Below are 14,708 nucleotides of genomic sequence, written 5' to 3' on the forward strand. Positions count from 1 at the left end.
TGCGCATTGTTTTGAAATGAGGCCGCGTTCATTGTCAATACGTCCCAGAGATGGCAGCACCGTACGGCAGATGGAATTTTACCGCCAGCGGCGAGAATGAGAACTGTTTTAAATACTTAAAATGGCGACGTTTTCCTTGCTTGAACAGTGTGCAATCATTCGTTTTCTGAATTTGCGTGGTGTGAAACCAACTGAAATTCATTGACAGTTGAAGGAGACATGTGGTGACGGGGTTATTGATGTGTCGAAAGTGCATTCGTGGGTGCGACAGTTTAATGAAGGCAGAACATCGTGTGACAACAAACCGAAACAACCTCGGGCTCGCACAAGCCAGTCTGACGACATGATCGAGAAAGTGGAGACAATTGTTTTGGAGGATCGCTGAATGACTGTTGAACAGATCGCCTCCAGAGTTGGCATTTCTGTGGGTTCTGTGCACACAATCCTGCATGACGACCTGAAAATGCGAAAAGTGTCATCCAGGTGGGTGCCACGAATGCTGACGGACGACCACACGGCTGCCTGTGTGGCATGTTGCCGAGCAATGTTCACGCGCAACGACAGCATGAATGGGACTTTCTTTTCGTCGGTTGTGACAATGGATGAGACGTGGATGCCATTTTTCAATCCAGAAACAAAGCGCCAGTCAGCTCAATGGAAGCACACAGATTCACAGCCACCAAAAAAATTTCGGGTAACCACCAGTGCTGAAAAAATGATGGTGTCCATGTTCTTGGACAGCGAGGGCGTAATACTTACCCATTGCGTTTCAAAGGGCACTACGGTAACAGGTGCATCCTTCGAAGATGTTTTGAAGAACAAATTCCTTCCTACACTGCAACAAAAACGTCTGGGAAGGGCTGCGCGTGTGCTGTTTCACCAAGACAACGCACTCGCACATCGAGCTAACGTTACGCAACAGTTTCTTCGTAATAACAACTTTCAAGTGATTCCTCATGCTTCCTACTCACCTGACCTGGCTCCTAGTGACTTTTGGCTTTTTCCAACAGTGAAAGACACTCTCCGTGGCCGCAGATTCACCAGCCGTGCTGCATTTGCCTCAGCGATTTTCCAGTGGTCAAAACAGACTCCTAAAGAAGCCTTCGCCGCTACCATGGAATCATGGCGTCAGCGATTACGTCGAGAAGTAACGCCAGTTTCATCGATTTCGGGTGAGTAGTTAATTAGAAAAAAAATCGGAGGCCTTAGAACTTGAATGCACCTCGTACATGAAAACCACAGCACCAATCCGATCATGGTCAGCCAGCTGGACTGGTACATTCGCAGTGAGAGCACACGAAAGCGTGCTTGGGACATTAGGAATTCGATCCACTTTTGACTATGGTAACTTTCTTATGAATTCAGGCTCGGTAATTATTTAAAAAAAAAAACATCTTATCGGTTTTGGCACGTTGATGTCATCGAAACATGTGGATTATTCACCAAAATGGCAAAAACGGCAAAACATTTTTGTAAATATTCGACATCTATCGGTGCCAAAACATCTTCTGATATGATAAATATTTTCACTAATTTCTTATTTATCTACTTTCTGCAAAGGCATTAAAACTTTGTCGTCTGTCATTCCACTGGAAAAAATGACATACACACAATACTAAAGATTGAAATGACAGTAAAGTGCGAGAATTATCGCACAGACGGCTTATCAGTTCATGCATCAAAGCTACTAAGAAAAATAATGCACAAAGAACCGAAAACAAAACTGAGGATCTGTTAGGTGACGATCACTTTGGGTTTAGGAAAGGTAAACGCACCAGAGACGCAGTTCTTACATTGCGCTTGATAATGGAAGCAAGACTAAAGGAAAATGAAGACACTTTCAAGGAATTGTCGATGTAGAAAAAGCATTCGACTTTGTAGATTAGATGTTCGAAATCATCAGCAAAATTGGTGTAAGCTATAGGGAAAGACGAGTGATACACAATATGTACAAGAACCAAGATGGAACAGTAAGACTGAGAGACCAAGAACGAAGTGTTCGGATTAAAAAGAGGGTGTAGAATAGGGACGCCGTCTTTCGGTCCTACTGCTCAACCTATACACTGAAGAGGCAATGACGGAAAGAAAAGAAAGGTTCAGGAGTGCCATCAAAATTCAAGGTGAAATGATGTCATTGATAAGATTCGTCAATGACATTGTTACCCTCGGTGATGAAGATTTTACAGGACCTGTTGAATGGAGTGAACACACAATGGATTGGTAGTAAACTGAAGAAACATGAAAGTAATGCTGAGCAACAGAGAACAGCGAGAAAATTAATTGGGGACCACGAAGGAGAGGAAGTGAAGAAACTGTGTTATCTTGAAAGCAACATAACGCATCACAGATGAAGCAAGGAGCACGCAAAAAGGAGACTAATACAGGCAAGGAGGGCAATCCTGGTCGAATGAAATGTACTAGTACCAAACATCGGCTTTAATTTGAAGTAGAAATCTCTAAGAAAGCACGTCTTGAACTCACTATTGTACTGAAGTGAATCACGGTCAATAGGAAAAGAAGAGAGTCGAGAAAGAACTACTCAATACTAATAAGGATGCTTGACAATGTAACTCTTAAATTAAAGTAGTCGTTACCTTTATCACCCATTCGATATTTACTGCTAGATAAACGCATCACCTACTGACATTCCTTAACGTTGTCATCATGGTCTTTTCTTACCTCTCGGAGAATAGTAAAGATTTTGAAACTTCCTGGCAGATTAAAACTGTGTGCTCGACCGAGACTCGAACTCGGGACCTTTGCCTTTCGCGGGCAAGTCCTTTCTTTCAGGAGTGCTAGTTCTGCAAGGTTCGCAGGAGAGCTTCAGTAAAGTTTGGAAGGTAGGAGTCGAGGTACTGGCAGAAGTAAAGCTGTGAGTACCGGACGTGAGTCGTGCTTCGGTAGCTCAGTTGGTAGAGCACTTGCCCGCGAAAGGCAAAGGTCCCGAGTTCGAGTCTCGGTCGGGCACACAGTTTTAATCTGCCAGGAAGTTTCATATCAGCGCACACTCCGCTGCAGATTGAAAATCTCATTCTGGAGACATCCCCCAGGCTGTGGCTAAGCCATGTCTCCGCAATATCCTTTCTTTCAGGAGTGCTAGTTCTGCAAGGTTCGCAGGAGAGCTTCTGTAAAGTTTGGAAGGTAGGAGTCGAGGTACTGGCAGAAGTAAAGCTGTGAGTACCGGACGTGAGTCGTGCTTCTGTAGCTCAGTTGGTAGAGCACTTGCCCGCGAAAGGCAAAGGTCCCGAGTTCGAGTCTCGGTCGGGCACACAGTTTTAATCTGCCAGGAAGTTTCATATCAGCGCACACTCCGCTGCAGATTGAAAATCTCATTCTGGAGACATCCCCCAGGCTGTGGCTAAGCCATGTCTCCGCAATATCCTTTCTTTCAGGAGTGCTAGTTCTGCAAGGTTTGCAGGAGAGCTTCTGTAAAGTTTGGAAGGTAGGAGACGAGGTACTGGCAGAAGTAAAGCTGTGAGTACCGGGCGTTAGTCGTGCTTCGGTAGCTCAGTTGGTAGAGCACTTTCCCGCGAAAGGCAAAGGTCCCGAGTTCGAGTCTCGGTCGGGCACACAGTTTTAATCTGCCAGGAAGTTTCATATCAGCGCACACTCCGCTGCAGAGTGAAAACCTCATTCTGGAAACATCCCCCAGGCTGTGGCTAAGCCATGTCTCCGCTATATCCTTTCTTTCAGGAGTGCTAGTTCTGCAAGGTTCGCAGGAGAGCTTCAGTAAAGTTTGGAAGGTAGGAGACGAGGTACTGGCAGAAGTAAAGCTGTGAGTACCGGGCGTGAGCCGTGCTTCGGTAGCTCAGTTGGTAGAGCACTTTCCCGCGAAAGGTAAAGGTCCCGAGTTCGAGTCTCGGTCGGTCACAGAGTTTTAATCTGCTAGGAAGTTTCATATCAGCGCACACTCCACTGCAGAGTGAAAATCTCATTCAGTAAAGATTTTGTTTGGTTCATCTACTATTCGTCTGCCTGGCTACACGTCCAACTCACCTCCATTTCCTCGTCACAACAGTCGTCACTGCGCCGACTATTATCATACAATTTGTTCCCTGAGCCATTTGCCCTTTTTTTCCCTCCCGTGTAAACCAGCGGCCTATGGACACCAAGCTCCTGTTATGACTGCACGTGAGATTGGATTCCTCCCAATTTACGTTGATCGAGAAGCTTGAAGATGGTGGAATGGAACTCCGAAACTGTTTGAATAAATAAATTAAATGTAAAAGTGGGGGCTGTGGGCGTTTTAATTTTCATTTCGGGATTGGTTTCCACTTTAGCGTGTGGATTTTTCTGCGACCATCGATGATTATTCCGTGCGTTGTTAATTTCACTCCGTGTAAAATGTGGCTTTATCAGTGAATACTATTAATGGAAGCAAATGGGGATTATCGTTTAAGTAGTGACAACATTCAAGGCGTGTGGCAGTGTTGCCAATGTGAAGATTGTGGACACGCTGTTTGTGTAATGGGTATAACTTTTTCGCACGTAATGTTCGCCATAAGCGTGTTCGTGGGACACAGTTAGATATTCTTCGACAGCAGCGGGAGCACTACTATCGCAGAAGCCGTAAACATACACCATTCTTCATTAGTGTAGATGAATGTCATTTTAGCCAAAGCGTGTACAAACTTAACCGATGCGTTTCTCTGATACACTCTGAATACCTCGCACTGCTCCACTCACGACACAGCATAAAAAATCGCGTTGAACGTGCTAGTTTAATGGCAGAAAAACGTCCCGAGCAAAGAGGGTGAAAGAACGAATTAGATTTGGCTAGAATAAAATGTCAAAGAGGTTTGATGGGTAACACACATATGTGTGCGCCAGCAGCCGAAAACAAATATGCATTAAATGTGTTCTATCTGGGAAGCCATTCGGAATAGGGCATCTGTCCATATGAAGTTTTTGCTTCAGATGAATGTTCCTGTCATAGTCCTGAATATTGATTATTCTTCCTGGGACACATTGTATTTGCAATTTAAGCTGCCTATTTAACAACCTGAAGGCCTGTAATTTCTTAGATGTGTAGAAGCATTTACTATCGTTCAAGACTCGCAGTTAAATTTCTTTTGACAAGGAATTTGTCTCAGCTAGTCAGAACCCAGTGTATGCTCAAAATTGCGGCTTGCTGTTAATGGCTCGTATAAGTTTTCTTTTAGTGAAATTCCTGTACTTAATTTGCATTTCATTGACAGAAGGACTTCTAGCTTGGTTCTGCCTAGTGAAAGTATTTTTCTATTAGTAATTGCTAAATCACGAGCATACACACGCATTTGAGTTGACTTGCGTTTGTTACAAGATGTGTGAAGCTTTTATATGGTTGCTGCAAGAATCAGATCGAATAGCAGTGTAGAGAGTGCACCGTTGTGTGACTCTTTTGCTGATGCTAAACCATTTATTTAGTTCTCCTTCGACTTACACAACAGCCTTGGGACTAGGCAATGTTCGTTAGTGAAATATAATTGGATGGTATAGGAAGCAGCAACAAATGATTAAGCACTTCCGCAATATCAAAGGCCTGCTTGAAGTTTACATAGAGGCTATGAAGCTTAATATTTATTGAAATATTTATTGCACAAGAACTAAACGTTGTACAGATGTCATACATATTGCATTTTGAAGAGAAACTCTGAAAGTTTTTTTTACAAACATTCGATATGTGAACCATGAGTGACCCGACAGACGTCAATACGGTAATCGAATTCTTGCCATACCCGTCCCAGCACGGCATCGTCGACTGTGGCAGTCGCTTCCCGTATTCTCTCCCGGAGCTCTGCTACATCACGTGGTAGAGACGGTACATACACCGTGTGTTTAATGTGTCCCCACAGAAAAAAGTCACACGGAGGGAGAGCTGGTGGTCGGGGAGGCCATTTCATGAAACAGCTGTCCCCTTCTGTAGCACAACCGATCCACCGAAGAAAATGGGGTGGGGCCGCATCCTGCTGAAAGATGAACGGAGAGTCCTACTGCATTTGAGTTTGCCATTTCGAGTCCACGGGATGCACTACACACCGATTTCTTTGGACTCCTTATGAATGTCCCTCGTACGCGCTCCACATTCGCTTCACTCACACTGGGACGTCCGCTTCTCTTTGCCGGGCACAAGCAACCCGTCGTAACGCATTTGTTGTGCCAGTGGTAAATGGCCTTCTATGTTGGTGGCTTCTTACCGTACTTGGTTCTAAACATCCGCTGAACAGCTGTAGCACACTTGCTTTTGTCGAACTCCAACACACAGCAAGCTCGCTCCTCACCTGAGCTCGCCATGTTTGCGACTAGCGCTGGCTATCGGCAAATTAGTAAACTACACTGTGACGGTATACATAAGAAAAATCTTTCGGGATTTCTCTTCAAAATGACGTATGTATGATATCTGTACAATGTTTGGTTCTTGTGCAACAAATAATTGGAAGTGTTCCCGGACTTTATACAGGTACGCCTTTTCATTTACTTAAATATCTGTGTTGAAACGAGAGTTCACGTGATTAAACAGACAACACAATTACATGCTTACCTTCATAGACCGCAAACGTTGTCTAGTTATCTTGAGCCGTTCATGTAATAAAAGGGATGGAACAGGGTTGGAAAAAAATACGGGAACACCACAAACGCAGCACATTACCATGCCGAATACGGCGTAGAAAACAGGTTGACGTTCAAAACATCTTCCGGTCGTGTCGGAATGGATAAATTCAGGTCCTGTATGGTTCTCAAGGGTATCTTATACTGTTCTTCCTGCGAAATAGCCGGCCGCGGTGGTCTAGCGGTTCTAGGCGCTCAGTCCGGAACCGCGGGACTGCTACGGTCGCGGGTTCGAATCCTGCCTCGGGCATGGATGTGTGTGATGTCCTTAGGTTAGTTAGGTTTAAGTAGTTGTAAGTTCTAGGGGACTGATGACCACAGATGTTAAGTCCCATAGTGCTCAGAGCCATTTGAACCATTTTTGAACCTGCGAAATAGTGGCGAAGGCAGGGACGATATCAAAGTGGATGGCGATGATGTACCCTTCTCTCCGAAGCAGACCACAAAAGCCCAATAATATTGATATCTGGTGACAGTGGTAGCTAGCTAAGATGCGTCATTGCGTCGTCGTGCTCATAAAACCCGTCCTGTGTGAACGAGGGTCCTATCGTCATCGAACACAGCATCACCATTGGGGAACAAACATTATGCCACGGGATGTAAGTGATCCCTGAAAATAGTCACATAATCGATAGAACTGGAACTTTTATGTCAGAATATTACACAAGGTGTTATTATCAAATTAAAATTAAAATGAATGAAAGTCCATTTGAGCGTATTAGCTATTTATTGTAGTCCTTTCAAAGACCCACGACCGGTTTCGCACCTTAAAGATGCACTCCCAGGTGCATTTCTGTGTAACAGCATTACAATCTTACGATGTTCCAAGGTGCAGCTATAAACGAAAGTGAGCGATCGCCCAACGGTTATCATGAAACTAAAAGGCTGTTGAACACCGATGGTGGGCGTAGTACAATAAAAATAATAAATAGAGGTTTTTGAAAATCTTAAAAACGTTCACCACAAATGCTGTTCTGTATAGGTAACGTCAAAAGCCGTTGGATTTAATAAACTTTACAAAACTTTTGTTAAGAATGCAATATTGTATGGTACTGTTGATTGTCAATTTCCGTATTCATTACTTACGAGTAATCACATCATGACTGATGAAAATCACGATGTTCCAAGGTGCAGCTGTAAACGAAAGCGAGCGATCGCTGAACGTTTATCATCAAACTAAAAGGTTGTTGAACACCGATGGTGGACGTTCAAAATAAAATCCGTAATCTGAGAAAATGAGGGTGTGGATTTTGCTATAATGAAAGAATTCGGTCGGTCAAGAACCCAGTGCATTTTGTTAAAGTAATTAAAATAATTATTGAAACGTACCTCAGTTGTAGAGATCAGCAGCCGTAGAGTAAGAATGAAAATGTAATGCACCAAGAAGCGGGAGAAGTGTTCACTGAATTTCTCCCAGCCACAGATACAGTTAGCTGGACAGAAATGCGAGTGCAAAATTAAATAATGACCATCGTCAGCTGGATCAGATCGGCCGATGTGTAATATTATGGTCTGAAAGTTCCAATTTTATCAATCTTGCATTATTTTAGCAGTGGTTGCCCCTCTTACGGCGTAGTTTATTGTCGCATAATTCTTGGCGGCAACGAGACCCTGCAAGGTAACTATGGGGCCAATCGTGCACCACAATATGATTGTCCAGTCATTCCGAACCCTAAATTCATCATTTGGCTTTACAGCTCCATGTGTTTACCGTGTTTGCAGTTAAATTTGTCGGATGTAAGGTCCGCCAGTTATGCAAAACACCATTTTTCCAAGTTCCCAAATATGTTTCAGCGCATCCGTGCCATCATAAGTGAGTTTCTGTTTTATTAAATCCTCACGCGCGGTTTGCATGGTTTTTCAGGACCACTTGTACATTATTTATTACAGGTAGCTTGTCATGTTTTTGGGTGAAGATTAAATAAAACAGAAACCCACTGATGATGGCGCAGAGGTGCTGAAATATGTTTGGGAAGTTGGAAAAACGGTGTTTTGCATAACTGCCGGACCTTACATCCAACAAATTCCGAACCCTCTCCATGTTTCACTCTTGGGACGTAAACTCGTCCAGAAGTCGGAAACAGTGTGAAACAAGACTCATCCAGGTTTGATGGCTTCGTCACCGTTTCCCTGTTATTGGGATTTGCATCACCGCTGAGTAGGTTTGTAATTCCAGCTCGCCTTCCAATTCCCAGCTTATGAAGCTCCCTTCGTGTTGGTTGAGTGCTGGTAGGCTTCTCGAGTGCGACAGTCAGTCCTGCAGTGACTTTCGCACCTGTCGTGCTGTTATTTTTCATCACCATCCTCGTCAGTGGCCGTCTAAAATGGTTCAAATGGCTCTGAGCACTATGGGACTTAACATCTGAGGTCATCAGTCCCCTAGACATAGAACTACTTAAACCTAACTAACCTAAGGACATCACACACATCCGTGCCCGAGGCAGGATTCGAACCTGCGACCGTAGCAGCAGCGCGGCTCCGGACTGAAGCGTGTAATATTAGGATCTGTTTCGAAAGCTTAAACAAACTTACATTCGATAATCTAACCATGCAGGTTCATAAAACCCATCTGTGTAAAAATTTCTTAGATCGGCGCTGAGCATCGACCACCTGATATTTCAAAGTATACCTTACTCGCCACGGTGCGGAATACGAATTGTTCATAAACTGTATCGATAGAGATATTTTGTGTTTCTTATTTTTTGACAGCTGAAGAATTGTAATCCTCTTCTGTTAACACAGTCGTGATATTGTTTAAAGACGGCGGACGCGTGTATGGCGTGGTCCGCAATCACTAATCAGTTATTATAAAATATTATTGTGCAGTGCTATGTAAGAATTTATGTGTGCAGCTAAGATGAAATGTCGAAAATATTAAATGACTTTATTTAAAGAAACAGCCAGCAACGTATAAAATTGAAATGTACGGATCCTATTGTTAGAAATACTAACTAAGGTAATTAAATTGGTTATTGTGCTCCCAAATGCTGTAGTGCCTACTTATTACTTGAGGTATTTCTACACTTCCATCTGCTAGTAATAGCAACAGAAATATCGATGTTTATAATTTTCATACAGCTACCAGGGACCGTGTGCATGTCGGCAAACGTCGTAGTTAAGGCAGAAGGCACATTGCTATTTACCTTGGTTGTGATTTAAATTTGTTTTATTACTTCTCTTCAAATCACATTAATCATGGAATGGAAACACACAGCAACAGAACGTACCAGCGTGACTTCAAACACTTTGTTTAGGAAATGTTCAAAATGTCCTCCGTTAGCGAGGATGCCTGCATCCACCCTCCGTCGCATGGAATCCCTGATGCGCTGATGCAGCTCTGGAGAATGGCGTATTGTATCACAGCCGTCCACAATACGAGCACGAAGAGTCTCTACATTTGGTACCAGGGTTGCGTAGACAAGAACTTTCAAATGCCCCATAAATGAAAGTCAAGAAGGTTGAGGTCAGGATAGCGTGGAGGCCATGGAATTGGTCCGCCTCTACCAATCCATCGGCCACCGAATCTGTTGTTGAGAAGCGTACGAACACTTCGACTGAAATGTGCAGAAGCTCCATCGTGCATGAACCACGTGTTGTGTCGTACTTGTAAAGGCACATGTTCTAGCAGCACAGGTAGAGTATCCCGTATGAAATCATGATAACGTGCTCCATTGAGCGTAGGTGGAAGAACATGGGGCCCAATCAAGACATCACCAACAATGCCTGCCCAAACGCTCACAGAAAATCTGTGTTGATGACGTGATTGCACAATTGTGTGCGGATTCTCGTCAGCCCACACATGTTGATTGTGAAAATTTACAATTTGATCACGTTGGAATGAAGCCTCATCCGTAAAGAGAACATTTGCACTGAAATGAGGATTGACACATTGTTGGATAAACCATTCGCAGAAGTGTACCCGTGGAGGCCAATCAGCTGCTGATAGTGCCTGCACACGCTGTACATGGTACGGAAACAACTGGTTCTCCCGTAGCACTCTCCATACAGTGACGTGGTCAACGTTACCTTGTACTGCAGCAACTTCTCTGACGCTGACATTAGGGTTATCGTCAACTGCCTCGTCCATTGCAGGTGTCCTCGTCGTTCTAGATCTTCCCCAGTCGCGAGTCATAGGCTGAAATGTTCCGTGCTCCCTAAGACGCCGATCAATTGCTTCGAACGTCTTCCTGTCGGGACACCTTCGTTCTGGAAATCTGTCTCGATACAAACGTACCGCGCCACGGCTATTGTCCCGTGCTAATCCATACATCAAATGGGCATCTGCCAACTCCGCATTTGTAAACATTGCACTGACTGCAAAACCACGTTCGTGATGAACACTACACTAACCTGTTGATGCTACGTACTGATGTGCTTGATGCTAGTACTGTAGAACAATGAGTCGCATGTCAACACAAGCACCGAAGTCAACATCACCTTCCTTCAATTGGGCCAACTGACGGTGAATCGAGTACAGTACATATTGTTGTTGTTGTGGTCTTCAGTCCTGAGACTGGTTTGATGCAGCTCTCCATGCTACTCTATCCTGTGCAAGCTTCTTCATCTCCCAGTACTTACTGCAACCTACATCCTTCTGAATCAGCTTAGTGCATTCATCTCTTGGTCTCCCTCTACGATTTTTACCCTCCACGCTGCCCTCCAATGCTAAATTTGTGATCCCTTGATGCCTCAAAACATGTCCTACCAACCGGTCCCTTCTTTTTGTCAAGCTGTGCCACAAACTCCTCTTCTCCCCAATTCTATTCAATTCCTCCTAGTTAGTTATGCGATCTACCCATCTAATCTTCAGCATTCTTCTGTAACACCACATTTCGAAAGCTTCTATTCTCTTCTTGTCCAAACTATTTATCGTCCATGTTTCACTTTCATACATGGCTACACTCCATACAAATACTTTCAGAAACGACTTCCTGACACTTACATCTATACTCGATGTTAACAAATTTCTCTTCTTCAGAAACGCTTTTCTTGCCATTGCCAGTCTACATTTTATATCCTCTCTACTTCGACCATCATCAGTTATTTTGCTCCCCAAATAGCAATACTCCTTTACTACCTTAAGTGTCTCATTTCCTAATCTAATTCGCTCAGAATCACCCGATTTAATTTGACTACATTCCATTATCCTCGTTTTGCTTTTGTTGATGTTCATCTTATATCCTCCTTTCAAGACACTGTCCGTTTCGTTCAACTACTCATCCAAGTCCTTTGCTGTCTCTGACAGAATTACAATGTCATCGGCTAACCTCAAAGTTTTTATTTCTTCTCCATGAATTTTAATACCTACTCAGAATTTTTCTTTTGTTTCCTTTACTGCTTGCTCAATATACAGATTGAATAACATCGGGGAGAGGCTACAACCCTGTCTCACTCCCTTCCCAACCACTGCTTCCCTTTCATGCCCCTTGACTCTTATAACTGCCATCTGGTTTCTGTACAAATTGTAAATAGCCTTTCGCTCCCTGTATTTTACCCCTGCCACCTTCAGAATTTGAGAGAGAGTATTCCAGTTAACATTGTCAAAAGCTTTCTCTAAGTCTACAAATGCTAGAAACATAGGTTTGCCTTTTCTTAATCTTTCTTCTAAGATAAGTCGTAAGGTTAGTATTACCTCACGTGTTCCAACATTTCTACGGAATCCAAATTGATCTTCCCCGATGTCCGCTTCTACCAGTTTTTCCATTCGTCTGTAAAGAATTCGTGTTAGTATTTTGCAGCTGTGACTTATTAAACTGATAGTTCGGTAATTTTCACATCTGTCAACACCTGCTTTCTTTGGGATTGGAATTATTATATTCTTCTTTAAGTCTGAGGGTATTTCGCCAGTCTCCTGCATCTTGCTCACCAGATGGTAGAGTTTTGTCAGGACTGGCTCTCCCAAGGCCGTCAGTAGTTCTAATGGGATGTTGTCTACTCCCGGGGCCTTGTTTCGACTCAGGTCTTTCAGTGCTCTGTCAAACTCTTCACGTAGTATCTTATCTCCCATTTCGTCTTCATCTACATCCTCTTCCATTTCCATAATATTGTCCTGAAGTACAACGCCCTTGTATAAACCCTCTATATACTCCTTCCACCTTTGTGCCTTCCCTTCTTTGATTAGAACTGGGTTTCCATCTGAGCTCTTGATATTCATACAAGTGGTTCTCTTTTCTCCAAAGGTCTCTTTAATTTTCCTGTAGGGAGTATCTATCTTACCCCTAGTGAGATAAGCCTCTACATCCTTACATTTGTCCTCTAGCCATCCCTGCTTAGCCATTTTGCACTTCCTGTCGATCTCATTTTTGAGACGTTTGTATTCCTTTTTGCCTGCTTCATTTACTGCATTTTTATATTTTCTCCTTTCATCAATTAAATTCAATATTTCTTCTGTTACCCAAGGATTTCTATTAGCCCTTGTCTTTTTACCTACTTGATCGTCTGCTGCCTTCACTACTTCATCCCTCAGAGCTACCCATTCTTCTTCTACTGTATTTCTTTCCCCCATTCCTGTCAATTGTTCCCACATTCCTGTCAGTTGTACACCACAGTACATATAGACGAAACTAAAATGAGCTCTAACATGGGAATTAAGCGTTTCCGGACACATGTCCACATAACATCTTTTCTTTTTTTGTGTGTGAGGAATGTTTCCTGAAGATTGGCTGTACCTTTTTGTAACACCCTGTATAGCACTCCCCGGCACGTTGGAGATGTGGTCGCAAGAAGGCGACAAGCACACGACGCCCCGCGCGCAGACGGCATCCGCAGCATCAGCCGAGAAGAACAAATTTTGGAGGACGCCGGGTTGGCGCTGTGACGTCGCGGCTGCAGCCGGGCGTTTGGTGCGGTAGTCCGGCTGGCGGGCTAATCGGAGCTCTCAGAACGCCTGCGGCGCGCCTGGAGGCAGGTCGTTAGGCCGCCCATTCACCTGCAGCGAGTCGTCACTGGAGCGAGGACACCTCACAGGTAAATTCCGTGTCAAAGCAACCGGCCATTACGCCTCATTAGGCGGCGTATGCCACTTGCTCCGGACCTTTGTCGCAACCAGGCTAGGCGAACACTTCGCAAACAATGTTCTTGTAAAGAACTGTGCGAGTTTCACTTGAGTCAATCACGAAAATGTCGTGTCTGATGTTGACACGGTGACTGAGTAGAGAAATGACAGTCTCATTCTAGCGTCTGTACGGTAAGACACTCGATACTGGCGCTGTTCACATTTCGAATAATTTTCCGATTATTTTAAAAACCTTCTAGGTCGTTGTTCTTCCTTAGGAACAATTATGTCTTATTTGTGGTTTATGTGGATTTTACACGTGGGAACAGCAACTTGTGGCTCAGTGTGACCTTATACAGTGTACTCGCTCTCATTCCTCGCATCACCGTTTGACATATCGCCCACTTTCACTACCTTTGCTCCGGTGGTCACGCAATATCTCTCTCGCCCTCTAATTACGTCTAATAATTCTAGTTTTCGGAGGTAACGTGTGATGCCACACGTAAGTTCCGCGACCAGAAGCCTTTCCTGTGATCGCCTAGTCATGGTAACGAAAGATGGGTAGCGAAATGTGTAAATTTTGCTCTGTGCGTTTTAATAATCTCTTCGAAATGTAGCCCATGACCTGTACAAAATTTTCAAGTGACGCCATTTTTCTTTTATTTGGCTGTAATTATTAGACGCAATTCTGCAAGATTCCCGCACTAAACTGATTTCAGCCTCCATGGTCATGTTACAGTGATCAATACACATAGATAACTCGTTTTTCTCAGTCTTGATGGCCTGAAAATGGCCATAGACAGCGAATTCATCTGATTGTGGGAGGCTATAAACTTTCGCTCAAAAAGAGGAAAATGAGGTCACTTAATAACTTTGGTGTAAGTGTTCTCGTACTTTGCATGCCTGTGTTTGCAGTATGAGGCTGAGACTGAAGTCGGAGGAAGAAAGTCGCCGGCCGATGTGGCCAAGCGGTTCTAGGCGCTTCAGTCTGGAACCGTGCGACCTCTACTGTCGCAGGTTCGAATCCTGCCTCGGGCATGAATGTGTGTGATGTCCTTTGTTTGAAGTAGTTCTAAGTCTAGGGGACTGATGACCTCAGATGTTAAGTCCCATAGTGCTCAGAGCC

General features: G+C 43.9%; 1 protein-coding gene across 1 annotated transcript in view; it reads left to right on the plus strand.

Moving 5' to 3' along the window:
- Nucleotides 1–13,463: 13,463 nt before the first annotated feature.
- LOC124777365 (organic cation transporter protein-like) overlaps nucleotides 13,464–14,708 on the plus strand; it is a 140,971-nt gene continuing 139,726 nt past the window's right edge. Inside the window, exon 1 of the mRNA XM_047252742.1 lies at nucleotides 13,464–13,554. The gene's annotated coding sequence lies outside the window, so the exon portion shown is untranslated. The remainder of the gene's footprint in view (nucleotides 13,555–14,708) is intronic.

This window comes from Schistocerca piceifrons, chromosome 2, assembly GCF_021461385.2.
Source record: "Schistocerca piceifrons isolate TAMUIC-IGC-003096 chromosome 2, iqSchPice1.1, whole genome shotgun sequence".
Classification (NCBI taxonomy): Eukaryota; Metazoa; Arthropoda; class Insecta; order Orthoptera; family Acrididae; genus Schistocerca; species Schistocerca piceifrons.